Source organism: Balaenoptera acutorostrata, chromosome 4 (assembly GCF_949987535.1).
Source record: "Balaenoptera acutorostrata chromosome 4, mBalAcu1.1, whole genome shotgun sequence".
In the NCBI taxonomy this organism is placed as follows: domain Eukaryota; kingdom Metazoa; phylum Chordata; class Mammalia; order Artiodactyla; family Balaenopteridae; genus Balaenoptera; species Balaenoptera acutorostrata.
In genome coordinates this window covers 66,254,524-66,279,811 of record NC_080067.1, presented here as the reverse complement: position 1 = coordinate 66,279,811, position 25,288 = coordinate 66,254,524, and the positions used below count along the sequence as shown (strand labels likewise).

The 25,288-nt window shown below is 38.5% G+C and overlaps 1 pseudogene; it reads right to left on the bottom strand.

Moving 5' to 3' along the window:
- Positions 1 to 1,862: 1,862 nt before the first annotated feature.
- LOC103008334 (uncharacterized) overlaps positions 1,863 to 25,288 on the bottom strand; it is a 165,391-nt pseudogene continuing 141,965 nt past the window's right edge.

The window sequence follows — 25,288 nt, the reverse complement described above, 5'->3', positions numbered from 1 at the left end:
TTAATGTGATCCCTATCAAAATACCCATGACATTTTTCATAGAACTAGTACAAATAATCCTAAAATTTACATGGAACCACAAAACACCCAGAATTGCCAAAGTAATCCTGAGGAAAAAGAACAAAGCTGGAGGCATAACTCTTCCAGACTTCAGACAATCCTGAAAAGCTACAGTAATCAAAACAGCATGGTATTAACCCAAAAACAGGCATATAGATCAAAAAAACAGAATACAGAGCCCAGAAATAAACCCACACACCTACAGTCAATTAATCTTCAACAAAGGAGGCAAGAATATACAATGGAGAAAAGACAGTCTCTTCAACACGTGGTGTTGGTAAAGCTGGACAGCTATATGTAAATCAATGAAATTGGAACAGTCTCTCACACTATATATAAAAATAAACTCAAAATGGTTTAAAGACCAAAATATACAAAATGACACCATAAAATTCCTAGAAGAGAACACAGACAAAACATTCTCGGACATAAATTTATCAGTATATTCTTAGGTCAGTCTCCCAAGGCAAAAGAAATAAAAGCAAAAATAAACAAATGGTACCTAATAAAACTTAAAAGCTTTTACACATTCAAAGGAAACCATCAACAAAACGAAAAGATGATCTACAGAGTGGGAGAAAATGTCTGTAAGTGATGTGACTGACAAGGGGTTAATATCCAAAATATACAAACAGCTCATACAATTCAATATCAAAAAAACAAACAATCCAATCCAAAAATGGGCAGAAGACCTAAACAGACATTTCTCCAAAGAAGACATACAGATGGACAACATGAAAAGATGCTCGACATCACTAATTATTAGAGAAATGCAAATCACAATCACAATGAGGTATCACCTCACACCAGTCAAAATGGCTATCATCAGAAAGTCTACAAATAATAAATGCTGGAGAGGGTGTGGAGAAAAGGGAACTCTCCTACACTGTTGTTGGAAATGTAAATTGGTGCAGCCAGTATGGAAAACAGTATGGAGTTTCCATAAAAAACTAAAACTAGAGCTACCATATGATCCTGCAATCCCACTCCTGGGCATATATACAGAAAAGACAAAAGCTCTACTTTGAAAAGATAATGCCCCCCAACATTCATAGCAGCATTATTTACAACAGCCAAGACATGGAAACAACACAAATGCCCAACAACTGATGACTGGTTTAAGAAGATGTGGTACATATATACAATGGGATATTACTCAGCCATAAAACAGAATGAAATAATGCCATTTGCAACAACATGGATGGACCTAGAGATTATCATACTAAGTGAAGTCAGTCAGACAGAGAAAGAGAAATATTACATGATATCACTTATATGTGGAATCAAAAAATAATACAAGTGAATCTATATATAAAACAGAAACAAACTCACAGACATAGAAAACAAACTTACAGTTACCAAAGGGGAAGTGTGTGTGTGGGGGGATAAATTAGGAGTTTGGGATTAACAGATACAAACTACTATACAAAAAGTAGATAAGCAGTAATGATTTACTGTATAGCACAGGGAACTATAATCAATATCTTATAATAACTTATAATGGAAAATAATCTGAAAATAATGTAACTCAATTACTTTACTGTACACCTGAAGCTAACACAATATTGCAAATCAACTATATTTCAATAAAAAAAAGAAAAAGGGATGACAGTTTCCTCCATCATGGACCTAAACAGGCTCTCAACAAAGTTGTTTTCCTTAAACACTGTTTAATCTGCAGATTATTTCATGAAAAAATATCTTGATTCAAACAACTTTGTTACTTTATCTCTTATTCCTTCTTAGAGAACACTGAGCTACCTCCTTCACATAGCTATGATAATGTTGGTGATTTCATTAATTCACTTCACTGTCCTTAAGGTGAAGACAGTACCTGTCAAGATAAAGCAGAAAAATGGAAAGAAACTAACAGTTTGGTGACACTATTAGAGCCGCTGGATCAACCCTTGCTTAAAGCTTGAATGGAATTTTCATTTATATGAACCAATGCATCACCTTCATTGTATAAGACAGATGTGGGCTTTGGTTACTTGCAGTTAAAAGCATCCTAATGAAAATATCTCCATTTAGAGTATAACTTGAAAATATGACTCAGATAAAGGTTCATTACCTCTGAGGGAAACCAAAGTTCTAGGTCACACTTTCTGCTTTAAGAAAACCAACTCTACCAAAATCCAGATTTATAAAACAGTAAATTATTTGCATTTTAAAAGGAGTTTAAAAATTTTTATAGGAGGCTCACTACAAGGTTTCATTATTTAGCCATTTTCTCCAGTGAATTTAAAATGTGATTTCCCTGATGTATCACCTAATGTATACTTTTGCAGGGACGTATCGACTGTGTAAAGTAGAAGCATGCCGGTTCCAGGGTTCTGGGTAATTAAGTGTCATCTCTGTACTCAACCTCTGAGGGTACAGTAGTACGCAATCTTCTGGGCAGATATCTCAGTTTCCTCCAGGAGTTAATTGGAAGCTTGCAAAGAGTCTGGGATTTGTCATTAAACATTTCTGTTGTCAAGCAAATAAGAGTGATGACCAGACAGCACATACAGTTTCTGAAGATTTACTGAGGGGAATTCATGGAGCTGTGAGCTTAGCAGGTGTGTGGTTACCCAGTTGCTCACCACATTCTAGGAGTACACAGTGACCCTGGCCCTTGAACTTTAGGGTTTACAAGTAGGGTGACTACATGTCTTGATTTGCCCAGGACAGCCCCAGTTTATACCACCATGATTATGAATACCCCCCTCTACCAGTTCCTACTTATAAGCTGCATGACTGGGGGAACACCAGCACAGAGAGGCACATAGATCAAAGTAGTTTGAAGAATAGAACATCACAAGAAGGACTGAACGGGTCAGCATCTGGAAAACCAGGGTAGAGGCTACAGCAATAATTATGTAGGGAGAGCTTTTTAATTATTATCACATAAATAAAAATGGGGTTTATTGTTTGGCAGGGTAAACAGTAAATATACTGTTTTGTTTTTGAGATGAAAACAAAGACTGACATACGCTAAATAAACTCACTGACAATTAGCCAATGGCTAGAAGTGTTATAGATCAGTTATACAGCTTTCAGCTCCTAGGGCACAGAGTGATTAACTTCCTTTTTTGCATCATGTTCACGCATCACATCATCCTTCCTTTTGAGCCAACACTTGGCCTCAGACTCCTTCTGTGGCAGCCACTGCCAGTTGTTGAGAGCTGGGACACGAGATCACACCTATTTGTGCTCCTTGTCATTTCATTCTATCTGCTCCTAAATGTCAGAATGGGTACTAACACGGCTATGGGTTTTGCAAGAAAATAAACGCAAAGCTTTTGGAAGAGAGACCAATGGATTCATTCGTCCATTCATTCCTTTTTTTAAAGATTTTTTGATGTGCACCATTTTTAAAGTCTTTATTGAACTTGTTACAATATTGCTTCTGTTTTATGTTTTGGTTTTTTGGCCGGGAGGCATGTGGGATCTTAGCTCCCCTGACCAGGGATCAAACCCGCACCCCCCGCATTGGACGGAGGAGTCTTAACCACTGGACCGCCAGGGAAGTCCCCGTCCAGTCATTCTTTTCAACAAATATTTATGTTTCATGGAAGAAAAGGAGTGAGACTGAATTCACAGATGTTAACAGTAAAGCAACATCCGACCTCATGGTGGGCAGAGGTGAAGAACTATAAGGTTTCCAAGTCAGCAGCCAATTACAAACTCACCTGTAAGAAAGAAATTGTAGTGCACATCTCCTTCCACAGCGGGGCACTCCAAGCTCATCACTGAAAACGCCCGCAGTTTTGCTTCAGCGAGCGGTTGGAGAACAAGTGCTTCCCGTCTTTTCTCCATACCTAGGGATTATTAAGTGGGTGAAATTAAAAATACATTGGCAGGGCTCTGTGTGAATGAGGCGAAGCCATTTTAACATCAATCCCTATAGTTCCAGCAACTTATTCTAAATTAATTCATGTTCAAAAATGTGACAGAAATGTGTTAAATTTGAGAACAAATTTGACTTCAGATCTGTTTGGGTCTCCATAATACAAAGATGAAATAATTATATAAAAGATGGAAAAATTTGGGGGCAAAATAATTCTCATTCAAAGCTTTATTATGGTTTATCAGAAAACTACAGTCAGCTTCACCTCAAACGCTCATGCCTTCATCAGAATGGGCAATATAGAATTCAAATTACATTTGCATAAGCAGAATTTTAGATAGATATGAGTCAGGTCTCAACACTTATTCAATATCTTTATCCCTGTGTCTGGGACAAAAATCTTTCAATATTTCCAAAGGCCCGATAGCATTTCCAAATCAGCAGTGGATGAAGCTGGGACGGCGCGGCTCTGATGATGCAAATACAAGTGTATGGGGTGGCCCTTATAACTTGTTTTTCGCATTACAAAATGAAACCATTAAAGGGGCGACCCTTACCTTTCCTAGTAAATAAAAGATTTTGAGGACCAAATCCTGCAAGGCTGGCATCAATGACGCCGGGCGTGCTGACCCCCTTCCGAGCAGCGAGCGCGGCGCCCGGGAGCCCACGAGTTTCCGCTGGAGAGGGGCGCGCTGAGCGCTCCCCACCGCTCGCCCGGGCAGACGGAAAGGGCTAATTGGTTTGCAACTGAACAGCGAAATTAAAAGGCAGCATTAAAAGCCCAAGGGAGCAGAAGCCCAGATTGTGGAGCCGGCAGAGCGGCGGGCTTTGAGGGTCCCCGGGGCGAAAGGGGAAGGGACGGCGCGCCCGGCCGCGGGCAGATGGATCCCGGGCTCCCGCGGCCCGCGCCCGGGGGGCGGCGGCCGCATCAACATCTTCCCACTTGGTTTAAGTTTATTCTGGGCCGCCGCGAGCTGGAACAGGAAATGTTCAGTCTTTCATGTCCGTTGGCGGGTTGCACTTCTGCACCTCCCGGCGAGCACTGATTAGTCAGTTGAGTTTTACCGCGTTTGAAGTTCACCATTTATTATTAAAGAGAAGTGGCAGTGATTAGTTCTGAGTCCTCAGAGAGCTAAATAAATATTTACCAAATAACGAGATTCAGCCCTACAAAACCGGCTCGAACAGGTTTCTGAAATGCCGGCGAGGACCCGAAGTGCCTCCCCCAGGCAGGAAGTGGAGCTGCGGCCTTCCGGGCGGAGGCAGCCCTCTGCAGAAGGGCCAGTCGCTGGAAACCTTTGTGAGTCCCAGCAAAACGGAGAAAATCCCAGTCCTAAGTCCAACTCGGTGGTTTGCGGTTTTAAATGATTTTAGGGACGTCCCTCCTTGGTGGCGCAGTGGTTAAAAATCCGCCTGCCAATGCAGGGGACACAGGTTCGAGCCCTGGTCGCGGAAGATCCCACATGTCGGCGGAGCAACAAAGCCCGTGCGCCAAAACTACTGAGCCTGCGCTCTAGAGCCCAGGAGCCACAACTACTGAAGCCGGGGTGCCTAGGGCCTGTGCTCCGCAGTAAGAGAAGCCACTGCAATGAGAAGCCCGCGCACCGCAAGGAAGAGTAGCCCCCGCTTGCTGCAACTAGAGAAAGCCGATGAGAAAGCCGATGCGCAGCAACGAAGACCCAATGCAGCCATAAATAAATAAATAAATAAATTTAAAAAACCATGCATATAAATGATTTTATAGGCTGTGTTTCTCTTATAAAGGCAGAGGTGAATGTCAAGCTAAACTTTGAACTTTCCTGTTAAAACAATTTAAACAATAAAGTACCATTTTATTGCTCAAACAATTAAGAGGGTTGATTTGTATTGCTTCCAACATTAGGATTTTCTTAGCCCCAGTGAGACAGGCTGGGACCTGGGCCCCTTTGCTGGGACCTGGGCCCCTTTGCTGCAATGCTTGCCCCTGGACACACTGCTCCTCCAGCAACAAAATACAAAGAAACTGTATGGGACTAAAAATAACTGCATGCATGCCCAATTAGGGCAAATTCTGGACCCAAAATATAGAAAGAGACCAAAAAACCCAATTGCCACTTTTCAAGAGCCTGGAGCAAAAGCAGGGTGTTGGGAGCAAAAGCAGGGTACTGAGCATGCCTCCTGCACACACCACCACCAGAGGGGTGGGCAAAACATCTAAGCCACCCCTCCAGCAGGACCCCTGGACACACCCCTACCGTCACCCCATATAAAGAACAAGCTTGTGGCCCTCCAGGAGCAACCAAGCAAGGGAACCTGTTGTTTGTTCTCGCTCCCCGCTGCTGCAGCAGGGGCCCCAATAAAGCCTCGCCTGAATTTCTTGTCTGGCCTCTAGTCAATTTCTATTGATTCGGGAGGGCCAAGTGTCCTGGTCGGTAACACCAGTATGCTCCAAAATATACTCAGATTGTGAACATTGAAAAGAGCGTATTTAGACGGCTTATTGGGCAAACAACTTACAAGATGGCATCGTTGTCAAAAGCATTCATGGTGGTTATCTTTAAAACCTTTTTTTCCCTTAGTATTAGACGAATACTTTAGAGCATGTAGAATATGCATGTATTCGCACATCAATATCATGCTATCGGTATCTGAAGTTTTGTATCATGATTTTTTCAGCCACACTTTTTTAGTGAGAATTTTCTATTGACATTAAAAATTTCTAGAAAACATTACTAATTGTTGAACATTAAGGTGGTTCCCAGATTCCACTATTATAAATAGCACAATTGACATAGTTATACATAAGTCTGTTTGCATCTTTCTGATTAGTCCGTTAGGAAAAATGCTCAGGTATGGAATTACCAAGACAAGCATATGAAAAAATTTAAGCTTCTTAGTGTATCTTGCTGAATTTATAGACTGTAAATTGGAGGCATTTAATAGGTAAAAAACCATTTTAATTTGAATTTCTTTGGTTATGAGTTGGGTTTAATATACTATGAGTTCTTTCAGAACAGGGCCATTTTTTGCTCATCACTGTATACCTGGTGTCTTGTGTAATACCAGGTACATACTTGGTACTCAATAAATATTTGTTGATTGAATAAGTAAAAGATGAATAAATGTTAGCAGGATAGTTGAGTTTTTTGTCAATTTCTTTTTCATATTGTTCAGTTATCGATTATTGTGACAGTTGTCTTTTTCTTATTAATTTAAACTGTTTTACATAATTAGGATTTAATCTTTTGTCACATATGTGGCAAATCATGTGCCCTCCCCAAAGCATAAATATGTGTGTTTGTGTGGGTGTGTGTTTGAGTACTTTTCGATTTCCAGAAGTTAAAAAATAATAATTTCATAAGTATTTGTGACACCCTTTTTTAAAAATAATTATTTATTTAAAATTTTTGGCTGTGTTGGGTCTTCGTTGCGGTGCGCGGACTTCTCATTGTCGTGGCTTCTCTTGTTGTGGAGCACAGGCTCTAGGCGTGCAGGCTTCAGTAGTTGTGGCACGTGAGCTCAGTAGTTTTGGCTTGCGGGCTCTAGAGCTCAGGCTTAGTAGTTGTGGCCCATGGTCTTAGTTGCTCCGTGGCATGTGGGATCTTTCCGGACCAGGGCTCGAACATGTGTCCCTTGCACTGGCAGGCAGATTCTTAACCACTGTGCCACCAGGGAAGCCCGACACCCTTTAAAAAAAAAAAAAAAATTTTGTTTATTTATTTGGCTGTGCTGGGTCTTAGTTGCGGCATGCAGGATCTAATTCCCGCATGCGGGATCTAGTTCCCTGACCAGGGATCAAACCCGGGATCCCTGCATTGGGAGCAAGGAGTCTCAGCCACTGGACCACCAGGGAAGTCCCTGTGACACTCTTTATCACATACACAAATTAATTTGCTATAGCTGTGCAATCTAAGATTTGAGGCAGTTTTATATATTTTAGGCAGCACATTCTTCTTGTTTACCAAGTTTTTCCTTGGCCTTGAAGTTTTTTCCAGGACATAATGCGTCAAGTAAAAGGGCATTGCAATTTTAGTCTTAGTCTGACAAACGCTAGGCTCAAGACCTGTTGTCATACCAGGGAAAGATCTGTCAACTCCTTAGTTCCCAAACAACTATCTAATAAATGCTTCTTGCTGCTCTTCCATTTGCCCTTTTGTTTTCGTGTTCATTATTATTAAAGCCATGAATAGAAAAAGGATCTTTGCTTCTTAAGGGGTTTTCTGCACATATCTCATTCCAAATGAACATGTAATCCCCTTTGTTATTCCACCTGGTTGTGGTTGAAATGACATAGTGTTAGGGACCGTGGGATGGAAACGGGTTGCAGTTATTCCAAGTAGTAATGATTTAAAACTTTGGGAGTATGGATATCTAATGGAGAGAGACATTAAGCCTTAGATTTCTTTTCTTTGCTAAGCATTCCCAGAAATAAAAGCATGATATAGGAGCCAAAAACTTGTCTAAGGCAAACACTACAGTATTTAAGTCACAAAAGCTGACAAGATTGCATATTCTACGTACTTTTGTAAGGTTAGGCTTGAGGCTTAGAGATGGGAAAGGAGCTCACTTGGAGTAGATTTTTTTTTCTTCTTCTTACATCAGCACCAGTTTGGGTTACCTGAAGCTCTGTTTCATTTTGTCGTTACTCTAGACATAGAGCAGTTTCTACCTGAGACACTGCTGGCCTGAACTAGAAAAACCTCTGTGAACCCAACACTTGTCTTCTGTTCAAGGGATACACACCATGTGGGATTGTTTAAAAATAGTTATTCAATAAGCATTCAATAAGCATTTAGCATGTGCTTTCTGGGTTGCTTGTTTGACTTTTTCAGATGCTGAAAGATGTAGGCTTTAGTGGGAAAGACAGTGAAGGAGAGTTAACCTGATCAGATTCTGAGTGGTTTACCACTATCTGTCCTTCGAGGCCCCTTGAGTTCCTGGAGTCTTCTTGGATAACTCTATAGTCAACACTGACATGTTCCTTTCTGTCTACCTTTCATTCAAAAATATTGAAGCCAAGTATGTATAGTGAACAACAACACAGGCATGGTTTTTATTTTCATACAGTTAACTTTCCAGTAGGAGGAAACAGGCAATAAATAAGGGCACAAGTAAATATGGCAATTTCAGATGGTGAAAAGCTCTGTGAAGAAAATGCATGCCAGAGTATGTGGCAGGTGGGGTGAGCGGCTGGCTGATGCTGGATGGTCAGGGAAGGCTTTTTCAATGGGCAACACAGGACGCAAGATCCTACTGAAAACAAGCAGCCAGCTGTATCAGGGGAGGGACTGGCCACTACAGAGGACAGAAGGCAGGTAAGAGCTTGGATGATTGAGGAATAGAAAGAAGACCAGTGTGTCTGAGGCTAGTGAAAGTGAAGATGTACGGTAGGAGATGGGGTCTCAGAAGTCGGCAGGCCTCAGGACATCTAAGCCTTTGTGGTACTTTGGTGGAGTGTACTTTTTCTTTTTTTCCTGCCAAGTGAAATAGGAAGCTATGAGAAGATTTTCAGTTTCACAGTACAAGCTCTGATTTGGGTTTTCAAGCGATGGTTCAGATTGCCGTATGGCAAATTGACAGAGAACGTGAGAAGTGGAGGCAGAGGGACCAGTTGAGAGTCTGGCACTCCCTCATTTTCAAACTAATGCTCTGAGGGCATCCCTAGTAGTGGGTTACAAGCTCCTTTAGGATGAGAACATGCTACTTCTCCTCTTTCTATTCCTTTTCCTCATCCTTCTTTCTTTTTTTGTCTATTACTCCTAGAGGCTTGAACAGTGTGAGCAACATAATGGGCTCAATCAAAACTTGCAATGATCTGGATGACTTTTCTGCAAATTACTCCCAGGACTTTTTGGATGTAGAAATGGCCTGGTGTATTTGCCATTTGCTTTGAATGTGTGGAATCAAGTGATTTCAGCTCCTTAGAAGAAGGTAACTGCATAATGAAGAGGTGATGTTTTCTTTTTTCTTTTTTTTTCTCAGTTCTATCGAGGTATAATTGACAAAAAAAATTATAATTTATTTAAAGTGTACAGCATGATGAACTGATGCAGGTATACATTGCGAAAGGATTCCCACCTCACATATTTATTTTTTTTCCTTTTTGGTGGGAACACTTAAATTCTACTCTCTTCACAAATTTCAATTGTACAATACAGTGTTATCAACTATAGTCACCATGTTATACATTAGATCCTCAGACTTTAATCATCTTAAAACTGAAATCTTGTACACTTTTATCAGCCTCTCCCTATTTCCCCGACGCCCCATATCCTGGAAATCATTATTCTACTCTATGTTTCTATGAATTTGACTTAATGACCCTTTCAATGTACTATTGAATTTGGTTTGCTAATATTTTGTTGAGGATTTTTGCATCTATGTTCATAAGGGCCATTGGCCTATAATTTTCTTTTCTTGTAGTGTCTTTCTCTGGCTTTTGATATCAAACTAATGCTGACCTTGTAAAATGAGACTGGGAAATGTTCCCTTCTCTTCTGTTTTCTTGGAAGAGTTGGGAAGGGTTGGTATTAATTCTTCTTTAAATGTTTGGGAGAATTCACCAGTGCAGCCATCTGTTTTTTCCTGTGTTGGGAGGGTTTTAAACACTGATTCAATCTCCTTACTAGTAATTGATCATTTCAGATTTTCTATTTCTTTTTTTATAAAAATATTTATTTATTTATTTATTATTTATTTGGCTGTGCCGGGTCTTAGTTGCAGCATGCGGGATCTTCACTGTGGCATGTGGGATCTGGTTCCCTGACTAGGGATCGAACCCGGGCCCCCTGCATTGGGAGTGCAGAGCCTTAGCCACTGGACCACCAGGGAAGTCTCTGGATTTTCTATTTCTTTATGAGTCAGTGTTGGTAGGTTATATGCATTTAGGAATTTATTCATTTTCTAGGTTATCTAGTTGTTGGCATGTAATTGTTCATAGTAGTTTCTTATGATCCTTACTATTTCTGTGTTATCAGTTGTAATGCCTTCTGTCTCATTTCTGATTTTTATCTATTTGAGTATTTTTTCTGTTTTTCTTAGTTAGTCTAGCTAAACTTTGTCAATTTTGTTTATCTTTTCAAAGAACCAGCTCTTAGTTTCATGGATTTTTTTCTCTAGTTGTTTTAGTCCCTTTTTCATTTATTTACACTCTGCTTTGCTGTTTCCTTCCCTCTACTAGCTTTGGATTAGTTTGTTCTTTTTCTAGTTCTTCGAGGTGTAAAGTTAAGTTGTTTATTTGAGATCTTTACTTTTTCTTAGTATAGGAATTTATTGCTGTAAACTTCCCTCTTAAAACTGCTTTAAGTTTTGGTATGTTATCTATTTCTATATTCATTTGTCTTAATTTTCCTTTTGATTTCTTCTTTGTCCTATTGGTTGCTCAGGAGCATGTTGTTTAATCTGCACATATTTGTGAATTTTTCAGTTTTTTTCTTTTAATTGATTTCTAGTTTTGTACCATTGTGGTTGGAAAAGATGCTTGATGTGATTTCAGTCTTCTTAAATATATTAACACTTATTTTGTGGCCTAACACATGATCTATCCTGGAAATGTTCCATGTACACTTGAGAAGAATGTGTATTCTGCTGCTGTTGGATGGAATGTTCTGTATATGACTGTTAGTTTAGTGTGTAGTTTAAGTGCAGTGTTTCCTTATTGATTTTCTGTCTGGATAATCTATCCATTGACAAAAGTGGGATATTGGAGTTCCCTATATTATTGTATTGTTATCTATTTCTCCTTTCAGATCTGTTAATATTTGCTTTATACATTTAGGTGCTTTGATGTGGGTGTATAAATATTTATAATTGTTATATCCTCTTGATGACTTGACCCCTTTATAACTGTATAGTGATCTTATTTGCCTCTTGTTACAATTTTAGCTTAAAGTCTATTTTGTCAGATGTAAGTGTAGCTAACCCTCCTCTCTTTCTATTTTTATTTACATGGAATATATTTTTCCATCACTTCACTTTCAGTCTATGTGTGTCTGTAAAGCTGAAGTGAATCTTTTGTAGGCAGCATATGGTTGGATTTTTTTTTTAATTTGTTCAGCCACTCTATGTCTTTTGATTGGAGAATTTAGTCTATTTAGATTTTTTTAAATTATTTATTTATTTTTATTAGGGCATAATTGATTTATAATATTATATTAGTTTCAAATATACAATATAGTGATTCAAAAATTTTATAGATTATACTCCATTTATGGTCATTATAAAATATTGGCTATATTCTAGTCCATTTACATTTTGTTGAGGATTTTTGCATCTATATTCATCAGTGATATTGGTGTGTAATTTTCTTTTTTTGTAGTATCTTTGTCTGGTTTTGGTATCAGGGTGATGGTGGCCTCATAGAATGAGTTTGGGAGTGTGTCTTCCTCTGCAATTTTTTGGTAGAGTTTGAGAAGGATGGGTGTTAGCTCTTCTCTAAATGTTTGATAGAATTCACCTGTGAAGCCATCTGGTCCTGGACTTTTGTTTGTTGGAAGATTTTTAATCACAGTTTCAATTTCATAACTTGTGACTGGTCTGTTCATATTTTCTGTTTCTTCCTGGTTCAGTGTTGGAAGCTTATACCTTTCTAAGAATGTGTCCATTTCTTCCAGATTGTCCATTTTATTGGCATAGAGTTGCTTGTAGTTGTCTCTTAGGATGCTTTGTTTTTCTGTGGTGTCTGTTGTAACTTCTCCTTTTTCATTTCTAATTTTATTGATTTGAGTCCTCTCCCTCTTTTTCTTGATGAGTCTGGATAATGGTTTATCAATTTTGTTTATCTTCTCAAAGAACCAGCTTTTAGTTTTATTGATCTTTGCTATTGTTTTCTTTGTTTCTATTTCATTTATTTCTACTCTGATCTTTATGATTTCTTTCCTTCTACTAACTTTGGGTTTTGTTTGTTCTTCTTTCTCTAGTTCCTTTAGGTGTAAGGTTAGATTGTTTATTTGAGATTTTTCTTGTTTCTTGAGATAGGTTTGTATTGCTATAAACTTCCCTCTTAGAACTGCTTTTGCTGCATCCCATAGGTTTTAGATCGTCGTGCTTTCATTGTCATTTGTCTCTAGGTATTTTTTGATTTCCTCTTTGATTTCTTCAGTGATCTCTTGGTTATTTAGTAAAGTATTGTTTAGCCTCCATGTGTTTGTGTTTTTTACGTTTTTCTCCATGTAATTGATTGCTAATCTCATAGCATTGTGGTCAGAAAAGATGCTTGATATGATTTCAATTTTCTTAAGTTTACTGAGGCTTGATTTTTGACCCAAGATGTGATCTCTCCTGGAGAATGTTCCATGAGCACTTGAGAAGAAAGTGTAATCTGCTGTTTTTGGATGGAATGTCCTATAAATATTAATTAAGTCCATCTTGTTTAATGTATCACTTAAAGCTTGTGTTTCCTTATTTATTTTCATTTTGGATGATCTGTCCGTTGGTGAATGTGGGGTGTTAAAGTCCACCACTATTATTGTGTTACTGTTGATTTCCCCTTTTATGTGTTAGCATTTGCCTTCTGTATTGAGGTGCTCCTATGCTGGATGCATAAATATTTACAATTGTTTTATCTTTTTCCTGGATTGATCATTTGATCAATGTGTAGTGTACTTCTTTGTCTCTTGTAATAGTCTTTATTTTAAAGTCTATTTTGTCTGATATGAGAATTGCTACTCCAGCTTTCATTTGATTTCCATTTGCATGGAATATCTTTTTCCATCCCCTCACTTTCAGTCTGTATGTGTCCCTAGGTCTGAAGTGGGTCTCTTGTAGACAGCATATATACGGGTCTTGTTTTTGTATCCATTCAGCAAGGCTGTGTCTTTTGGTTGGAGAATTGAATCCATTCACGTTTAAGGTAATTATCGATATGTATGTTCCTATGACCATTTTCTTAATTGGTTTGGGTTTGTTTTTGTAGGCCCTTTTCTTCTCTTGTGTTTCCCACTTAGAGAAGTTCCTTTAGCATTTGTTGTAGAGCTGGTTTGGTGGTGCTGAATTCTCGTAGCTTTTGCTTGTCTGTAAAGCTTTTGATTTCTCCATCGAATCTGAATGAGATCCTTGCCGGGTAGAGTAATCTTGGTTGCAGTTTTTTCCCTTTCATCACTTTAAATATGTCATGCCACTCCCTTCTGGCTTGTAGAGTTTCTGCTGAGAAATCAGCTGTTAACCTTGTAGGAGTTCCCTTGTATGTTATTTGTCGTTTTTCCCTTGCTGCTTTCAATAATTTTTCTTTGTCTTTAATTTTTGCCAAATTGATTACTATGTGTGTCGGTGTGTTTCTCCTTGGGTTTTTCCTGTATGGGACTCTCTGTGCTTCCTGGACTTGGGTGGCTATTTCCTTTCCCATGTTAGGGAAGTTTTCAATTATAATCTCTTCAAATATTTTCTCTGGTCCTTTCTCTCTCTCTTCTCCTTCTGGGACCCCTATAATGCAAATGTTGTTGCATTTAATGTTGTCCCAGAGGTCTCTTAGGCTGTCTTCATTTCTTTTCATTCTTTTTTCTTTATTCTGTTCCACAGCAGTGAATTCCACCATTCTGTCTTCCAGGTCACTAATCCGTTTTTCTGCCTCAGTTATTCTGCTATTGATTCCTTCTAGTGTAGTTTTCATTTCAGTTATTTTATTGTTCATCTCTGTTTGTTTGTTCTTTAATTCTTCTAGGTCTTTGTTAAACTTTTCTTGCATCTTCTCTATCTTTGCCTCCATTCTTTATCCGAGGTCCTGGATCATCTTCACTATCATTATTCTGAATTCTTTTTCTGGAAGGTTGCCTATCTCCACTTCATTTAGTTGTTTTTCTGGGGTTTTATCTTGTTCCTTCATCTGGTACAAAGCCCTCTGCCTTTTCATCTTGTCTATCTTTCTGTGAATGGGGTTTTTGTTCCACAGGCTTCAGGATTGTAGTTTTTCTTGCTTCTGCTGTCTGCCCTGCGCAGCAAGATCTTTTTTGATTCATCAATGTCTCATTGTGGCTTCTCCTTTGTCTTTGGATGTGGGGTATCTTTTTTGGTGAGTTCCAGTGTCTTCCTGTCGATGATTGTCCAGCAGCTAGTTGTGATTCTGGTGTTCTCACAAGAGGGAGTGAGAGCACATCCTTCTACTCTGCCATCTTGGGTTCCTCCGTGAGTCTTTTATCTATTACCCACATTTGCAATCTTACTCAGTGATGATAAAGATCTCAAAAAAAGTGAATCTTTAGTTGATACACTAAAAATACTTTTCACTTTTGCATATTCTATTTATATGGTTGTAATTTTGGAGTCTCCTAATTCGTTAGCCCTAACCATAGAGGTGCTTATGTAGGTCCTGAGATGTTTACAGTAATCTTTTGTGATATTCTGTCCCAGCTTACACTAAGTGAAGACTAGGGGGTGATGTTGAAATCACATCACTCCCAATTCATATGTTGAAATAACCCCTAATATGATAGTATTTGGAGGTGGGGCCTTTGGGAGGTGATGAACTTATGAAGGTGAAGCCCTCATGAATGGGATTCTTGTCCTTATAAAAGGGACCCCAGAGAGCTCCCCCTCCCCTTCAGCCATGTGAGAACACAGTGACAAGTTGATGAATCACTAAGCAGGCTCTCATTAGACACCAGATTTGTGCCTTGATCTTGGACTTCCCAGACTCCATAATTGTGAAAAACAAATTTCTGTTGTTTATAAGCTATCCAGTCTATGCTATTTTTGTTATAGCAGCCCAAACAGACTAAGACAATACCTCATAATGTCTCTTTGAGAATTAAATGAGATGGTATATATAAAGTATTTGGCATATTGTTAATGCTCAGTAAATGTTGACTATGGTCATTAGGTCATTTTCTTATTATAGTAGTGATACCTATTCATTACAGCCAGTTAAGAAAATACAGAAAAACAAACCCTCCACACTGTTGGTGGGAATGTAAATTGGTGCAGCCACTATGGAAAACAGTATGGAGGTTCCTCAAAAAACTAAAAATAGAGTTGCCATATGATCCAGCAATCCCACTCCTGGTCATATATTTGGAGAAAACTCTAACTCAAAAAGATAACGCTCTCCAATGTTCATAGCAGCACTATTTAAAATAGCCAAGACATGGAAGCAACCTAAATGTCCATCAACAGATGAATGGATAAAGAAGATGTGGTATATATACACAATGGAATATTACTCAGCCATAAAAAAAGAATGAAATAATGCCATTTGCAGCAACATGGATGGACCTAGAGACTATCATATTAAGTGAAGTAAGTCAGAAAGAGAAAGACAAATACCATATGATATCACTTATATGTGGAATCTAAACTATGACACAAATGAACTTCTTTATGAAACAGAAACAGACTCACAGACATAGAAAACAAACTTATGGTTACCAAAGGGGAAAGGCGGTGTGAGAAGGATAAATAAGGAGCTTGAGATTAGCAGATACAAACTACTATATATAAAATAGTAAACAGCAAGGTCTTACTGTATTGCACAGGGAACTATATTCAGTATCTTATAATAAACCATAATGGAAAAGAATATGAAAACGATACATATATGTGTGTGTATATATATATATATATATATCTGAATCACTGTGCTGTATACCAGAAACTTACACAGCATTGTAAGGCAACTATACCTCAATAAAAAAGAGAAAGAAAATATAGACAAACAAAAGGAAATAAAATTATGCATAATTCCATAATCCAGAGATAAACAGAGATATCTACTCTCAATCATTTTCTCTGTATATATTTTTATTTCACAAAATTTGATTTTATTATATTGTACCTATTGTTAACAGCTTTGTACATCATTATATAATCTTCTAAAAGTTAATCAAGACTAGATGAATAAAATTCTATTGTATAAGTGTACTGTACTGTACTTTATCCTACCAAATCTCTTTTGTTTGATCTTTATGATTGTTTCCAATTTTTTTACGGTTGCAGAGAGTCCTGCAATAAGCATTCTTATACAAACTTTCCCCCCAGATAGCCGTGAGAATTTTGTTGGTTCGATCATAAAAGTATAGTTGCTCAGTTGAATAGTATCTATGTTTTTAGGATTTTGGATCCTTACTGACTAATTGGCCACCAGAAAGTTGTTAAAATTTATATTTTAATCAGCAGAATATGAGAGTAAGTGTTGCCCTGTACCTTCATCAATACTAGGCATTTAGCTTTTAAAACAAACTTTCACTCATTTCCTTAATACTTTTTGAGGCACTATTCTAGGCATGATGGTACAGTAGTGGAAAAAACAGACAAAAATCTCCCTGTTCTCATGAAGCTAACATTGAGTATGTTAGATGATGTAGTTGCTGTAGAGGAAAATAAAGCAGAGCAGGAAGAAACAGAATATCTGTTTTGTGGGGTTGGGGGAAGTGCAATTTCATGCAGGGAACCAGGGAAGTTCTCACTGAGAGGTGAATTTGGGCAAAGACCTGAAGGAGGTGAGAAAGTGGGTCTTGAGGATATTCAGAGGGTGAATATTCCATGCAGAGGGAAGAGCAAGTGCAAAGATCCTGAGGCAGAAGCATTCTTGGCATGTTTAAGAAATACTAGGAGACCAGTATAGTCGGAGTGAGATGCATGAAGAGGAGAATAAAAGGTCATGAGGTCAGAGAGGTAGCTGAAGCTTAGGTCATGTAGGGAACATTACACCATTATAGGGACTCTGAATGTCACTCTGCATGAGATGGGGAGTCATTGCAGATTTTTGAGCAGAGGAGAGGCATCATCCACCTTACATTTCAAGGATTACTCTGCCTGCTGTGTTGAGAATAGATTGAAGGGAGACAGGATGAAAGTAGTAGGGAGGCTGATTAGAAGGCTATGGCAGTAATTTAGAAAATAGAGGTTGGTAGCTTTGACCAGGGTAGTAGCAGTACAGTTGATGAAAAGAAGTCCAGAAGTAGGTGCAGTGAAATGATGAGAGATTTGCTGATGAGACAAAGAGAGGAGGCAAGATTTTTGATTTGAGCAGCTGGAAGGATGGAGTTACCATTCACTGAGGTGAGGAAGACTGCAAAAAGAATAGGTATGGGGGTAGATTAGGAGCTCAGTTTGGGTATGTTACCTTTGAGATGACTTTTAGATGTCCGTGTGGTGGTGTTACATGGAGAGTTGAATACACGAATCTAAAGTTCAGGGGAGAAGTTCAATGTGGAGGGAGTAGTGGTTTAGGGAGGTGCGTGGGTAAGGTTTAGGGAGAATTTTTTTATGGTGTGATAGATTATACCGTTTGTTTGTTGATGGAAATGATCCAATAGAGAAGGAAAAACTGATGATACTGGAGAGGAGAGAATAATTGGTGCAATGTCATCAAGTAGGTAAGAAGGAATGGGATCTAGAAGGCAAGCGGAAGGGTTGTCTTTAGATAGCAACAGAAACAATTCATCTGGAGTAATGAGAAGGAAGGCAGAATGGTTGAATGTGTACACAGGTTTATGGCTAGACATGGTGGCAGAACCTTGTGGAATTTGTTTAATTTGCTTCTATTTTCTTGGTGAAATAAGTAGTAAAATGGTCAACTGAGAATGAAGGGGCTTGGACAAACCCACTGAGATGTATTGAAAGCACATCACTCTTGCGGCAGAGTGGGGGATGGGCTGCATGGGGCAATGCCGACCTGAAGAGACCACTGCAGTCATTCTCAGCGGGAGATGCTGAGGACCTGGATAGGGAGGTGGTGCTAGACATGGAGAGAATGCATACATTCTAGCTATGTTTTGGATATAGGACACTCAGAACTTACTGATGGATTGGGAGTGGGTGCGAGGGAAAGGATATCAAGCATAATACTGCTTTGAAAAGCATTCTAAAGAGCCAACAAATTACAATGGCTTCCATTATATGGAAATGAAGGCCTAGGAGCTCTTAGTATTTTGAGTCAACTGGAGCACACTACAGATCTTTTCTTTTCTAAAAACCTCTCCTAACATTCTGAAAATCTTTGATTTTTAACATAGTATGGTTAAAAAAACCAGCACACATGATTTAGAGAAGTTGTTGGTAATCATTGGGCTCAGTGAGTGGGTAGTACATCCTTGTTTTGCAGATGAAGAGACTGAGGCCCAGAAAGGTCAATGAAGCTAATTACAAATGTTGGGGGCAGGAATTAAACAAAAAGTTCTTATTAATTTAGAATAATGAAAAGCAATTTACATCTTAAATTGCAGATATTAACTACATGCTTATTTTGTTTTGTATAATGCCTAGGACAGAATCCCATGCAAACAGGTGCTTAAGAAATATATTTGACAATGATTCTGCATGAGGCATTAATTGCCATTAATTGTTTACAAACCCTTCTAAATATGTATAACAGATCTCACAATATTGGCAGCCTCTTACATTAAGGTTATATGATTCTCTAGCTCTTCATGGAAGAGAGATGGGAACTTAGGTGTCCCACAGGTAAGATACTCTTTCTTAGATAAAAATGTGAAACTGAAACTGAGCAGACTGATGTAGAGGCCTTCCTGGTGACAGAACCCCAGTGCATCCCCTGCTTATTAGTGATGAAGAAAAAGACTGTGGCAATATACTGTGGCCTTCTAGGCCCTCCATGAGTAGAGAGAGAAAGAAACAAGCCCTAGCAGTTGATGACTGGAAAAGCTAAGGAATGTAGAAATAAAGATAGGGCAGTCAGGCAGAGAAATAACCATAACTTAAACAATAAATCAGCCTCAAGTACTCTCAGTTCCATTTCAAAGGTAAAGATAAAGTCTAATGCGCTTTCCTCAGTTGTTTTACAGAAACCAGACCCCAACCAGACAGAGAATGATGACCATGAGCACGTAGCCCCTAGACTGGCTGGAGCCTGAAGACTGATAACGTGATCAATCTCTGTGACCTCACCTGGTTACCTCACCACACACCAATCAGAAGATTGCATGAACTGATCACATTCCCCATGACCCTCATCCTCACTTTGTCTTTAAAAACCCATCCCTAAAAACCATTAGGAAGTTCGGGTCTTTTGAGCATTAGCTGTCCATTCTCCTTGCTTGTCACCTTGCAATAAATGCTACACTTTCCTTCACCACAACCTAGTGTCAATAGATTAGCTTTGCTGTGCGTTGGGCAAGTGGACCGAAGTTTGGTTTGGTAACAAAATTGAATGTTTGTTATGTCCTGAATCTCTGCTTTCAGCAGAAAAGTAAAAAGTAGACAATAACTTTAAAACACTGATTTATTGAAGTTTCACATAGGATCCTAATTTTTTTGGTTTATACCTAACTCAAAATTTGAGTGTTTGATACTGGAGTTTCAATTCTATGTTTTAAAAGAACTATTGCTGTGCCAGTCACCCTTGTTTCTGGAATATGGTAACTTCCCCTAAAAAAGCAAACATTGGCAAAGTACTATGGTATAATATAGTGCATATTTATTTGTTGCCTTAGAACTTTTTCCTTCACTAACTTAAAAATTTTTTTATTAAGCACTCTCTAAATGTCTAGTTTTCTTTGGCAAGGCTTTGTGTTTCCAACTTGAATATCAGCCCTTTGAGGGTAAGAAAGATTCTCTATTTCTGAGCATGCTTCACATAACACAATACATAGTAGCTATTATGAATGTTACTTCAATAAAAAAATAATTGAAATCCTTAAACTTTAGTTTTTCATTTAGTAGATATGCTTTAAAATGTCACTTTTCCCTCTGTGTACAAACATGCATGTACAGAACCAAATTGTCTTTGGATTCATCTACCTCTGACAATTAATTATCTAATTAATTAATCATCTGATAATTAAAATGACCTCCTTTTGGCTGATATTGGATCCCAAGAAAGGTTCAAAAGAAACTTGACACATCATGTTGTGTCATGTTCCATTGTGAAACACCCCTGCTGTTTCTCATATTATGTCATATCTGATCACATGGTAGTAGCGTTAAGTTGAACAAAACATAGTGACATATCAGAAAACCCAGTACATTTGATTTATATGAAGTCACTCATTCTTTATTCTTTCAAAATGGTATAGTCACTAGGCAAAGTTGGCAAATTTAGCATGTTTTAACCATCAACAAATCTAGGACTGCTATTTGTCAAGCAATTCATATACTGGATTTAGCCCTTTTCTCAATTTCGAATTCAGGATTTTGATTATGGTACTTTGGACAACGTATGGGTTTATGTGGCTTACAGTTCTTGCATGATCTTGTATTTCTGTCTACAGAATTCTTAAGTTAGCTTTAGTTCTCACAGTGGCAGAAATAGAGTTTTTTAGTGGATTTGGGACATACAATTTTTCTCCCTCTGTCTCCAAAAAAAGTGATTAACAAGAATTATTAGACTTGAAATGGAAACTCTGCAGGAAAACTCTAATTTCATAGTCTTCATTTGGTATTCTATATTCACGGCAGCCTCAGTTATGGCAGTATTATTGCCTTTATATTTATGGAAACATTTTTGGTTGCAGGGTGGTGTACTGATTTCCAAAATGAAACTAGGATTCCATGGCCTGTGGAATACATTGAGCCCATGGAGATATAATACATCTTTAGCATTGTATGTTAAACATTTTAACATACAGTACGCATGAGCCTTAGCTCAAAACTCCAACTTTCACTTACTGTGATTAATGTATTATGTTATTATGGAGTAATATGGAATTTAGGGAGGATCTACACAGTAAAAGTGACCTATGGCTGACACACTGTATCTTTAACAAGCTACAGATGACATGGTTCTCTTCTCAAAGGGGATATTGGCTTTCTGTATATAATTAATAACAAGAAAACTGTATCCTGACTTTAAGGCCTGCAGTAGCATCCTGGAACAAAAAGGGCCATAAATTAACATCAATTATGCATTAAAGTTCCAGTTAACCTGGCTGACACTGATATACTTTAACAAGGCACGTTTAGATAAAAGAAGAAACTCTCTAATTACTTGGAACAGGACCTTATGACCCATTCTGCTCTTTTATCCCAATTCCAACCTAATGAAGAATGAAGACAGAAGGAGAAAGTTCTGCAGAAGGTGACAATGCAGCACCAGACATATCCTCTGGGATACCATTTTACCATCAAAAACTCTCCACCATGAATATTCTATTGTATTTGTATTCTTAAAAACAAATACCCTCATTGAAGAAGAAGGGTATTTTAAGGTTGAAAATGGTGTCATCCTTTGAGATTTCCCAGCAGAACCCGCTGAGCATATTATAAACTTGAAACGGAAGCCCCCCATTCTGCCTGGACCTGCTTTAGATTCATTTTCTAGGAGAGGAGTTCATTGGTTACTATTCCCTCTGCATTGCTCACTCTCCCTGTCCCTCAAATCTTTGGACAGCCTTCCTGTTTCCGTTTCATTTGGGTAGAGCATTCTGGTCCCTGGTCCCCATCTGTTCTCCAGGTGGCTCTTTGGATTTTGTTCATTTTTGTCTTCTGTCCACTCCCTGGGCATCTTGCCCACTTACTTCTCTAGGTTTTCGTGTCCCTCCTGGTGTCCCTTGGTCAGTTAACTTCATCCAAAATTGCGTATGCACCGTCTAGGCTGCACATTACATGCACTGAAGTATTTCTTCACCTGAAAACACAGAAAAAGCAGATGAAGATGTGTTTAGAATGGATGGGAAAGAAAATGTGGTGACTGGGCTACAGGGAAAGTGTGGGAGCAGGATGTATCCTAGTAACCTGAGGAGCCAGAGGAGGGAAGGACACACAGAATAAATTAAGAACTTATTTGTCTTTATTGCACATTTATCTTTCTGTGGATCATTATCAAATGTTATCCTTTGCTTTCCTGCAGTGATCTCCTATTACATACCTGCTCATTTCTTGATTTTTCCTGGAGCCTCTGCTCTAACACACCCTCCACAGTAGATGGAGGAGGCTTGTCTCACTTACCCTGTATTCAATCAGGCTTCCCTGCTCATCCCCTTTCCTCCTCCCACCAAATAGCCCAAGGCATAAATACTTTCTTCAAGGCTCTTCCCTGCCTACATCCAAAATGAGACTAACTTTTTATAGATATGAACTCAGCTTTTAGCCAAATAGGAAATTTAAAAAAATCAAGAAATGCATCTAAATAAAGCAGAATTTCTACTTATACATTTGAATAAATATATCCAAGTTCTTTCAGGGCCACAGATATACGTGAATAGATACGTAGATCTATCTAAGTGTGAAGTAAGTATCTAGAACAGATGCTTATGAATAGAGATGAAAGTAGGCATACAGAAATTAAATGTTGACAACATATGTGGCCAATGAAATTATCTCGAAATATAATTCTGACCACATTTTTGTGTTTTCTGTTTTGTTGGCAAAGGAAAGTGATAGTAAAAACATAGGACCAAGGATGTTAGTCCAGCTTGGAGGCTGGGATCTAGGGTTAACTGATTTGAGCTGAGGCTGGTGGGGGAAGGGCAGCCACCCCGCAGCAGGTAAGGAAGGCCCCAGGAATGACTTCATTTGAAAGCTGACTTTCTACCCCTAACCCATTTGCCTATGTGCTCAGGCCCAGGGCTTCCAATAGTTTTCCTGTCCCCAGCTTTGGGTTCTTCTGAACCTGATTTGACAATCCAGCTCTGTCCTCTGGCACCCCCGCTGAGTATGTCTTTAGCCTGCTTCATTGGAAATCTTAGTTCAAGGATAATCAGGAAAGTCTTACAATCTTCCAAACAGAAAGAACAAGTTATGTAAAAAAGTAAAAAGAGTCAGACTGGCCGTGTTCTTTTCTTTTGAAACATGAAATCCAGAAGACAGTGAAATATAGCATCTACAGAAAACTGTGATAAAATTATTGTAATCCAAGTCATATGAGAGGAAAAAAGAAACCAACCTGTGAACCTTTGTCTCAAACAACTGGTCCAGGCCACCCAGACCTTTCACTTGGATTACTGCGGTAGCCTACTCACGAGTCTGCTCTCCACACAACTGCTGGAAGGATTATAAGATTGCTCAAATCACACCACTTCTGTGCGCAAACTCCTTAAGTGGTTCCAATCTCAGCAGCTTTCCCCTTTTTCTCTTACTTCATCTATGACCTGCCCCCCTGTTCACACCTCTTCAGTCACAACGGCCTCCTTGCAGTCAGCCTGGGACTCACTTTACCGGATTCTCACATGGTTCCCTCCCTTCCTTCAGGTCTTCCTTCAATTACTGTTTGATTAAGGAAACCTTCTCTAACTCCACGTATTTTAATAAAATGGCAACCCCCTACCCCAACTCCCAGTCATTCTCTATCTTCCTTATTCTGCTTTATTTCCTACCTAGCACTTATCATCTGCTTTCCTGTATATTTGTTTATTGTAGGTTTCCTCCTACTAGAATATGAGCAACATGAGGACAGGGGATTTCTGTGTTCATTGTTACCACATAGAACAGGGCCTTATAAGCTTCCACCATCTGTGTAATGAGGGAAAAGGTGCAAGATACTCTTCATGGAGGAAAAAAAAGACATTTTTTAATATGCAGGATCTCAGAGACTAGATTACCCCAAAACACCAGTTCTTGAGAGAGATCTTGGAATTACCCAGAAGGCTTGTTAAAAAAGGCCTAAAAAAGAATATATTTTAAGGCCCCAACCCAGATCATCAGAATCAGACTTTTCTGAAGAAAAACCTAGAATCTGAGTATTCAAGCTATTAATTGCACATTTCCAAAGGGCCTTATGTAATTGATAATAAAGAATATAGCCCAAGTTTGGAAAACTCTGTGAGTCTATCTTAAAACAAATGAATCTGAGTAGACTTCAGTAGCAGTAAACTTTGCAGTGTGTATGTGTCTGAGTGTATATAATATATAATTCTTTATCTATCCTCTATCTATCTATCTATCTATCTAGAGTTTAACTAGAAATTTGCAGTATAAATCCTATATAAGGATTCTTGAAATAGAACAGATTTTTATCTGACCCATTCTTTATATTGCTCATTTTTCAATGTCATTTCAATTAGTTAGCCCAGCTATAGTGCTTCAGTCCTAAGTTCCTTTTAGTAACAGACAGATACAGCTGGAAATGCATACACATGATACTTGTACTTGTAAAAATGAGCTCATCTGTCCATCTTAATGCGGGGGAGGAGAGAAAAAGAATCAGATACATGAGTCTCCCTGTTAATACTTAATTTAAGACACACTAGGATTCTGTGGCTGATGTTTGATATAAGGGCAAATTCTTCTATACCCCAATATTCTCTGAGAGCATCACTATGTTATAGCACTGTATTGTAACTGATACTCATACTGGTAACACATGTTAGAAAAAAAGTTAATTATGTTCACAATACACAATTTAAGATGGCAGGGAATTGTTAAAATGACTAAATGTGATTAACACAAAATACTGTTTGATATTTAAAGCAAACAATTGTTTGGAAAGTACAATTATGGAAAAAACTGGATACCAGATGAGTAAGGTAGTATTGCATAAAATAAGATCCTTGAACACAAAATGCTCATAATCTTGGTGGAGAGACAAAGCAT